The sequence below is a fragment of the Thalassophryne amazonica genome, chromosome 4, assembly GCF_902500255.1.
Source record: "Thalassophryne amazonica chromosome 4, fThaAma1.1, whole genome shotgun sequence".
In the NCBI taxonomy this organism is placed as follows: Eukaryota; Metazoa; Chordata; class Actinopteri; order Batrachoidiformes; family Batrachoididae; genus Thalassophryne; species Thalassophryne amazonica.
The window spans coordinates 113,444,967-113,454,347 of NC_047106.1; positions in this window are offsets into that span (position 1 = coordinate 113,444,967).

A 9,381-nucleotide genomic window follows, 5' to 3' on the forward strand; every position below is an offset into this window, starting at 1 on the left:
GAAGCTACAGAAGGTCACTGAAAGGGGTGACTGTTGAACCATGAGAAGATTGCCAGGCAAATACAATTCAAGAACTTGGATGAATTTCACAGGCAGACAGTGGACTGAGGCTGGAGTCAGAGCATCAAGAGCCACCACACACAGATATGTGCAGGAAATGGGCTGCAAGTGTCACTTTCCTAGTGTTAAGCCTCCTGAACCAGACACAATGGCAGAAGGGTCTTACTTCAGCTGAGGTGACGGACAACTGGACCATTGTTCAGTGGTCCAAAGTCCTCTTTTCAGATGAAAGTAAATTTTGCATTTCATTTGAACATCAAGGTCTGAGAGTCTGGAGGAGGAGTGGAGAGAGACAGAATCCAAGTTGCTAGTAGTCCAGTGTGAAGTTTCTAGCAGTGCCACAGGATGCTCACCTCTACGTATACCACATTAATGCAGCAATTCATACAAAAGGAGCCCAAAACAAGTGTTTAGTACATAAAGGAACATACTTTTCAGATGTTCCATGTGTTTTTTGTTGTTGATTGATATTATGAAATATTCTAAAATATTTTCTAGTTTTTGGAGCTGGAAGCCATAATTATCAAAAATGCAACTTTAAAAAAGTACTTGTAACAGTTTATTTTTAGTTGCACCTATACTGATTTGTGCCTTGAAGCAATCTCTTTGACTTCCTGCTTGGTTTATGCTCTGACATGCACTGTCAACTGTGGGACCTTATATGTAGACAGGTGTGTGTCTTTCCAAATAATGTCCAATCAACTGAATTTACCCCAGGTGGACTCCAATTAAGCTGTAGAAACATCCCAAGGATGATCAGTGGAAACAGGATGCATCTGACTTCAATTTTGAGCTTCATGGCAAAGGCTGTGAATACTTATGTACGCGTGATTTCTTGTTTGTTTTTATTAATAATAATAATAATAATAATACATTTGGAGAAATCTTTAAAAACCCACTTTTCACATTGTCATTATGGGGTATTGTGTTTAGAATTTTGAGGAAAAATGAATTTAATCTATTTTGGAATTAACATAAAATGTGCAAAAGGGCAAAACGCTGTGAATACTTTCCAGATGCACTGTATATTGCACATTAATATAAGTATTCAGATTTAGTAGTCCTAGTTTATCAAGTTAATTGAGTAACAAGCTAGTCCCTACAGCAGTAGCTGCTGTTCTCAGATTTGGGAAGTGGAAATGGAAAGCTGGCAGACTTTAGTGTCTTTCTATATTTTTTGTATATTTCGAGTCTATACAACAATTGCAAAGTCCGTTCCAGTTGAAAAAAGCTTAAAATGTTTATTTTCTGTTGTTTGTGATTCTTTTATGGTTTAATTCATTTTTAGCTCCATTTGTTGATATGTGGTGTATGTTTATATTTTAATTCATGTTTTTTGAGGATTTAAATTTGTTCACATGGATGTATTTCACTGGCTGATGACGCAAAGATTTGAATGTCACTGCCGAGATAAGTGAAGGTTTCAACAAGTTTGACACTTTCACTGCATAAAGATGCATTGCTCATGACTGTGACTGAAAGCCTGGATCTTAGACTTGATCAAAAACAATGGCAAACCAAGATACTGTGATTCTTCACTCAGCTTCTCAAGGCCTGCAATCAGAGTATCCACTGATTCCACAAAAAACGCAGTATCATCTGCAAAATGGTAGATTCAAAACAACAAATTTTCTGAGTCAGAATTCCAACTTAATGTCCTTTTTTTTGTTTGTACTACTAACAGTTACAAAATTAGAGTTGTGGCTAATGAATACAACTTGTATAATGTCAAGAACAATAACTGAGGGAAACAATGACAGCTGTGGAAAGTCTAAATGTATTATAATTTAGGTTTGCAGTGGAAGGAAGGAAGGAAAAAAGAAATTAACCAAATCAAAACATGTGGCTTAAAGCATCCCTTAACTGTTACTGTGCAGTATTGAGGTGTGAATACAGCAACCAGAAAAATACAAAACACACTATTGTCATTACTATGCAAATTTCATCATGTAGTGGCCAAAATACCAGATGTGTTCTTTCATGTTAAGCTAATGGAAGCCTCTAGAGCTACTGCAGCAGTGTACTGAAACCCATATCAGCAAAAACTGAACATTTCAGAAAGTTGGTGCACGGCATTTCGTGGAATTGCATAGTTCTCTGTTATTGCAGGCACCCCCTATAGCTATGCCTGCTATGAAATATGCATAACATATACTGTGCTGTACATGAGAAAGTCCAACTCTGAAATCACAGTAAACATTTAGTGTTGTTTGCTGTTTGCCTTATTTTTATTTTATACAGGCAAACAAGGATATAAATACCTTGAGGGAAGATTTTGGAGAATACAATATTTTCATCGAATTGGGGGGTGTTGTCATGCACAGAGGTCATGTCTCACTGCTTAGTTCTAAATACCAAATAGTTGATGATATTGGGCCATTTTATGTCAAATTATGTGCATTCATGGATACAGTAAATCCTACATAGGCTGCAAGCTTATCTCCGGATTTATAGCTTCAAGCAGATGAGAGTCTATGACTTCCCCTTGATGGGTGATGCAGTTTCCTTCCCCAGCAGAGGTCCGCACTCATTTACAGCTAGGTGGACTGGGACATTGTAGATTAAGTGTGTTCTTCAAGGACACAAGCAGGTAGCATGAGCGGGATTTGAACCCAGGTCTACATATTGTCAGGCGAGCTCTTTACCCACTCAGCCACCTGCTCTGCACTTACAGTGAGCATGACAGTATTTGAAGAATGACAGTGTTATAGCTGTCAAACCAGCAAATCTGAAGTGAATTTGAAGTTTAACTGTCAATTTTAGCTCCAACTAACTGGCAACAGTGGGCCAAAAAAAACAAAACAACAACAAATAAATCCATCCAACATGACAAGAATGCAGGGGAGCACGGTACTCAGTGGTTACCACTGCTGCCGCACAGTGAGAAGATCCCAGGTTCACTTCCAAACTCGTCCTTTCTGTGTGGAGTTTGCATGGGTTCCCTCCAGGTCGTCCCACTTCCTCCCACTTCCAAAGGCATGCAGGTTAAGTGAACTTGAAGATGTGAATTGATTGTAGGTGTGAGTGAGATTGTGAATGTGTTTGTCCGTATCTATGGGTCGGCCTTGTGATTGACAAGTGTCTTGTCCAGAGTGTACTCTGCCTCTCACCACTGGGATAAGCTGCAGCCCCTCATGACCCTTAACTGGAATGAGCGGGATTAGAAAAATGCAATTTGTGATTAAGTGAAACTCATTTATATACAGTGGGTAAAATAGGTAAATCAACACTAATAAGTACAGAAATTAAGTTATGTAATAATGTGAAATGACACAGGGAAAAAGTATTGAATGCCTGAAGAAAGGGAGGTGCAAAAAAGACATGGAACGCCAAGACACAAGCTCAAATTTATCAGTAATTAGAAAGCATTCCTGCCCCCTGTCAGTGCAAATCAATATCATCTGGTTCAGTCCCAACTGATGGCCTACAAAAAGATGTCTCAATACCAAGGTGTCACACAAGAAACATCTCATGATGGGTAAAAGCAAAGTGCTCTCTCAAGATCTTCACAACCTTAATGTTGCAAAACATACTGATGGCATTTAAGCCATGGTCACAACCCGCCGTACTTGCACGTGCGTACAGTCTACTTGCAAAAACGTGGGCTAAATTTGGAGATCCATACGTCGTAAGTACTGCCTCAGTACGAATTTAGGAGCACGCAGACACGCAGACACGCCGTAGAGGTTTTAGTGCATGCAGAACTTTCGCTGCGGTCAGGCTGCGGATTCACCAGCAGTACAGATGACGCACGTTGTGAGTACTGCCTCAGTACGGATTCAAAGCAGCACATTTTCATTCAATTACTATTGAATTAACCAAATCCGTACGTAGGCAGTAGGGATTATGGCACTCACCAAATACTATGGAGGCTGACAGACTTGCATGCACAACGCAGCTTCTCACTTGAACTTGGACTTTATTTCCAAGCGTCAGCAACACACACTCCACAGCTTCAGTCTGATAACTAGCTGTAACTTTTCGAGGCAAGTAAACACTCGTACAACTGACCGCTGCAGGCTGGACATGCTCATGCATCGCCGACGCCGAAAAACACCTGCCGCTCCGGTCCCGCTCATAAAAAAGAAAAGCGACCCCACACGCACACTGCTTTATTGTCAACTCTCTTTATCATTACACTCCTAGAGACGTGCGTTGAACGTACTCCCTCCCTCCTCTTGCTACTGCCTCCGTACGTTTTCACAAAAACGTAGTGGCCATGGCATCCGCAGAAAATGTACGGCGAAAAAAAAACGCACGGTGGGTTGTGACCGGGGCTTAAGTTACAGAAGGATTTCTAAACTTTTGAATGTTCCAGTGAGCACTGCTGGGGCCATAATCTGGAAGTGGAAAGAACATCATTTCACCATAAACCAGGCACAACCAGGTGCTCCTCACAACATTTCTGACAGATGGGTGAAAAGAATCATCAGAACAGTTGCCCAAGAGCCAAGGACCACTTGTGGAAAGCTACAAAAAAGACCTGGAATTAGCAGATAGTTGTTTCAAAGAAAACAATAAGTAATGTACTCAACCACCATGGTCTATATGCTTGCTCACCACTCCTGAAAAGCATGTTGAAACTTGTTTAAAGTTTGCTGCACAACATTGAGACAAGCCTGTGAAATACTGGGAGAATATAGCCTGGTCAGATGAGACCAACACTGAATGCACACCATGTTTGGAAGTCAAATGGCACTGCAACTCACCCCAGAAACACCATACCAACAGATGTTTGGAGATGGGAACATCATGGTGTGGGGCTGTTTTTCAGCAGATGGCACTGACAAACCAGTTGAAGGAAGGATGAATGGAAAAATGAACAGAGACATTCTTGATTAAAATCTGCTGCCATCTATGATGAAGGTGAAACGAGGGTGGACTTTTCAGCAAGACAATCCCAAACACACAGCCAAGGAAACTTCCTCATGCTCTATGACTGCTGGGATAGGCTCCAGCCCTCTGCAACCCTTAATTGGAATAAGCGGTTGAAGATGAGTGAGTGTGTGAGTTTACTGTTTCATGTTCCATATTGTACAGACTTAGAATAATAAATGCAATTATTCCACACACTGTGATACAAGAGGTGGTGGTATGGACTTCTGAAGCTGGTTTGCAATCACTCATAAACACAAAGAAATACTTTTATTTTTACGGTATTTCTGTGATTATTATTATTATTATTATCATCATCATCATCATTATTATCATCATCATCAACTGACAAATGTTAAGTTTATTTTCAAATTGTGGGTGATGGAAAAGATTGTCTGTCTGGCAGTGATTTCTCCTTTCTGCTAAAAGAGTAGACATTGATGTTGGCAACAATACTGAAGTCTTGCGGTCTGTGAGATGTTAGCGAGACCAAAACAATCATAGTGGCAAAAAAAAAAAAAAAAAAAAAAATGAGGGCTTGAAGAAACATAACAGAAAGAAACTGGCCCGTCCTTGATAGTGGCACAAAATTTCATCTTGGAAATACCCAAATGCAGAAGACCGTGAGAACAATCCATTCCTTGGCAGAGTTTGGCAGACTCATTTCAGCTCAGCTGTTGGCGGAATAACGGCAGGTGGCAACAAACATCCAGACAACACAAATTATAGTTCCTTTTTTTTTTTTTGTCTTTGTTAAATTTACCAACCTTTTTATCTTGGCTCATGGGACTGTTTTGGCCACAAAGGATACACCTGTTTTTCCTTTGTTTGTTGGGGAAACAATGTTGCACATGTTGGCCGCTTTATAAACAGCCTTCAAAAGGGACAGCCTAGTTGGCCACTGGGTAGAGCTTATAAAGTCAAATGTCCAAATCTTTACAGACATGGTGCTACCTGTCTTGCTCTATGGTTGTGAGGCTTGGACGCAAGCCGGTGACCTAAGGCAAGGTCTGGACCGGACTGTTTGTGGTACTGGGTGTTTTCAGAGGGTCTTTGGGGACAGCTGGACTGACTTTGTGTCAAACAAGCTATTACTGAGGGAGAATAAGATGAGGAATATCACTTGCATTGTGAGAAAGTGTCAGCTTTGACATTTTGGCCATACGACACGTTTCTTTGTGTTTGATGGTTCTTTTAGATGTGAAAAAATGGACCAGTTATCTGCTTTGGTGGTTGCCATCCAGGACCTAAGGTGGTTCTGTGTTGTTGTCAATGTGACGAAGAACAGCACCAGACTCTCAGACTCTGCTTGACTCCAGATGTAGCACATGCTAAATGCATGGTCTCACCTGCAGTATATAATATGCTGTAAGTCATTATAAAATGCAAGAATATGACAGAAGCAACACTGCAAAATTAAGGTTAAAAGAAAAACAAAACAAAAACACTTGAAGCTAATTTCGAGCTTGACTCCAGGTGCCCCATTGATTCCCTTTTCCTTTTCAGCAATCATTTGAAAATGAGATTTCCCTCATATTACGGAAAGGTGAATAGAGCAGTTAGTCTTGATTACTCTGAGGGTTTGTTTATTATTTATTTTTTCTAATTAAATTAAAACGAAAGCTAATTACTGACCAAAAACAGCTACTCGTAATAAAAATGTCTAGTTTTTAAAAAACATAAATGGCTGAATGTGATGATACTGAAGGAGTTGATGATTTTGTTAAGCTTGAGGTCAAGGCAGGAAAAGATGACTGAAGCTAACCTTTGTTAGCCTTTGCTCTGGTTATGTTGTTGTTGGCCTCCTTGTTGTTTGTTCGGAGTATTCATATCCTCAAATTCTGCCAAAACACATTTTATTTGCTGCATTATACAGACACACACTGAAAGAATACAATATGGTTGGATGGTTAAATTAGATGTACTGCATGCGTGGAGAGATAATAAAGGTTAAAATATCGCAAATAATATGTATTTGCCAGAAGTTTACTTGACAGAATGCACTTTAAAATGTCTTGTTGTTAATAGAACTAACTCTGATTGTAAGAATGTTTTTAAAAAGAAAAAAATGGACATGAAACCAGAAAAATAAAAATATCAAAAATAATTTAAACATTTCAAAAACGTATGAAAATAATGAACTTTTTAAAAAAATGTAAATTCAAATATGGCACCCATTTATCTTAATAAACGTTCCCTGTGGACTGATTTTAAGACTGAATAATCTTTTTAAGGCACAGTTATAAAGATTATTACAGCCTGAGAAACGCAAACACTGTAGCAAAAAAAAAGGCCCATGTTTATTGTATACCATGTTCCTAAAGAGGCAGCAGAGAAACTTACGGCAGCATTCTTTAGTCATTATTCTTTTTTTTCTCCTCTTTATGTTGAACACTGGCAGAATTACCTTCATTCTCCTGGTGTCTCATTTTTGTTTAATTCTTATTAAACATTGTAAGGGAAAATATCAGTGCTAAAACTCCTGAGAACCACAACTGGGAAATACTTGAAACTGCTCCTCATGAGCACTCCTGTGGGTGACAGCTACTGAGAGAGTGTACGAGTATATCTGCTTTATTATCTATACATTAATAGCCAAGTGGCATCTCTGTGTGTGTGTGCATGTGTATGGCTTCAATCACAGAGAAACTGTGGAGAACTGATATTTGCCGTTTGGTATGCTTAGGTATTTTGTGTCAAGGACAGTTGTGGGCACTGTTCAGCTAATCCAATAACCGATAATTATCGAAGCTAATGTTTTCGTTACCGGATTAGCTTTCCAGATAAGTTTTAAAACCATCATTGGACCAATTATCTTCAGAAAAATTTAGCTCTGATAACATTTAGGCCGCTAACTTGTTTTTTACATAGCTAGTAACTTGAAAAACATTTATAATCCCTTTTGCTCCTGTTTGCTGTGTATTTTGCAGCAGTGAGGTAGTAAAGAGGAGCTGAGCTCAACTCTGCCCCCAGCAGAAAGGACCTGGCTGCCAAACTGCCACAAAAAAAGAAAAAGAAAAAGAAAAAAAAAAGTATATATATATATATATATATATATATATATATATATATATATATATATATATATATATGTATATATATATATATATATGTATATATATATATATATATACGAGGTCTATTAGAAAAGTATCCGACCTTATTATTTTTTTCAAAAACCATATGGATTTGAATCACGTGTGATTACATCAGACATGCTTGAACCCTCGTGGGCATGCGAGAGTTTTTTCACGCCTGTCGGTTACGTCCTTCGCCTGTGGGCAGTCTTTGAGTGAGGAGTCGCCCACCCTCTCGTCGTTTTTTCATTGTTTAGGAATGGCTCAGAGACTGCTGCTTTGTTTGATCAAAATTTTTTCAAAACTGTAAGGCACAACTGAGTGGACACCATTCGATAAATTCAGCTGGTTTTCGGTAAAAATTTTAACGGCTGATGAGAGATTTTGGTCTGGTAGTGTCGCCGTAAGGACAGCCCACGGCGCCTGACGGCGATCTGCGCTTCGAGGCGGCAGCGTCTCGCCGTTTCAAGTTGAAAACTTCCACATTTCAGGCTCTGTTGACCCAGGAAGTCGTCAGAGAACAGAGAACTTTCAGAAGAAGAAGTCGGCATGAGGAGTTTATTCGGACATTCCATTGTTAACGTTGTTTGTAATGAAAGAACGTGCGGGCAGAGTCGCATGTCGGGCCGGACCCGACCGCGGGGGGTCGCGACAGGAAAAACACCTCCGTTGGAAACCTTAACGGGCAAGTTGGAACATGCCCAAGCTGTTAGACAATTTCTCAGTTACTCACTTGTTGAAAGCCATCAAAAGCCGACTGAATTTTACAAATGGTTTTCAACACGGAGGTGTTTTTCCTATCGCGGCGCACACAAATTTACCGAGTCATCACGGAAACAACTCGGCGAATTTGCGCACATGTCTTTCATTAAAAAATGTCCTTAAACAGTGGAATGTCCGCATAAAGTCCTCATGCCGGCCTCTTCTGAATCTTCTCTGTTCTCTCACGACGTCCTGGGTGAATTAAGCCTTAAATTAGGATGTTTTCAGGTCGAAACAGGCCGACGACGGCGCCTGAAAGCGCTGCACGACGTCCTGCTCCGTGGGAAGTCCTTACAGCGACAGAAACACCCCGTAATCTCTCATCAGCCGTTAAATTTTTCACCGAAAACCAGCTTAATTTCTCGAATAGTGTCCACTCGGATATTCCTCACAGGTCCAGAAAAAATTTTGATAAAGCAACGTGCACCATCTCGAGCAGCGTGTGAAACAAAGGAATTCAGCCGAGAGGGCGGGACTACATCTCACTCAAGGCCTGCCCACAGGGAAATGATGTCACCGACACGCGTGAAAAAACTCACGCATGCGCACGAGGGTTCAAGCATGATTGGTGTAATCGCACGTCATTCAAATCCATATAGTTAAAAAA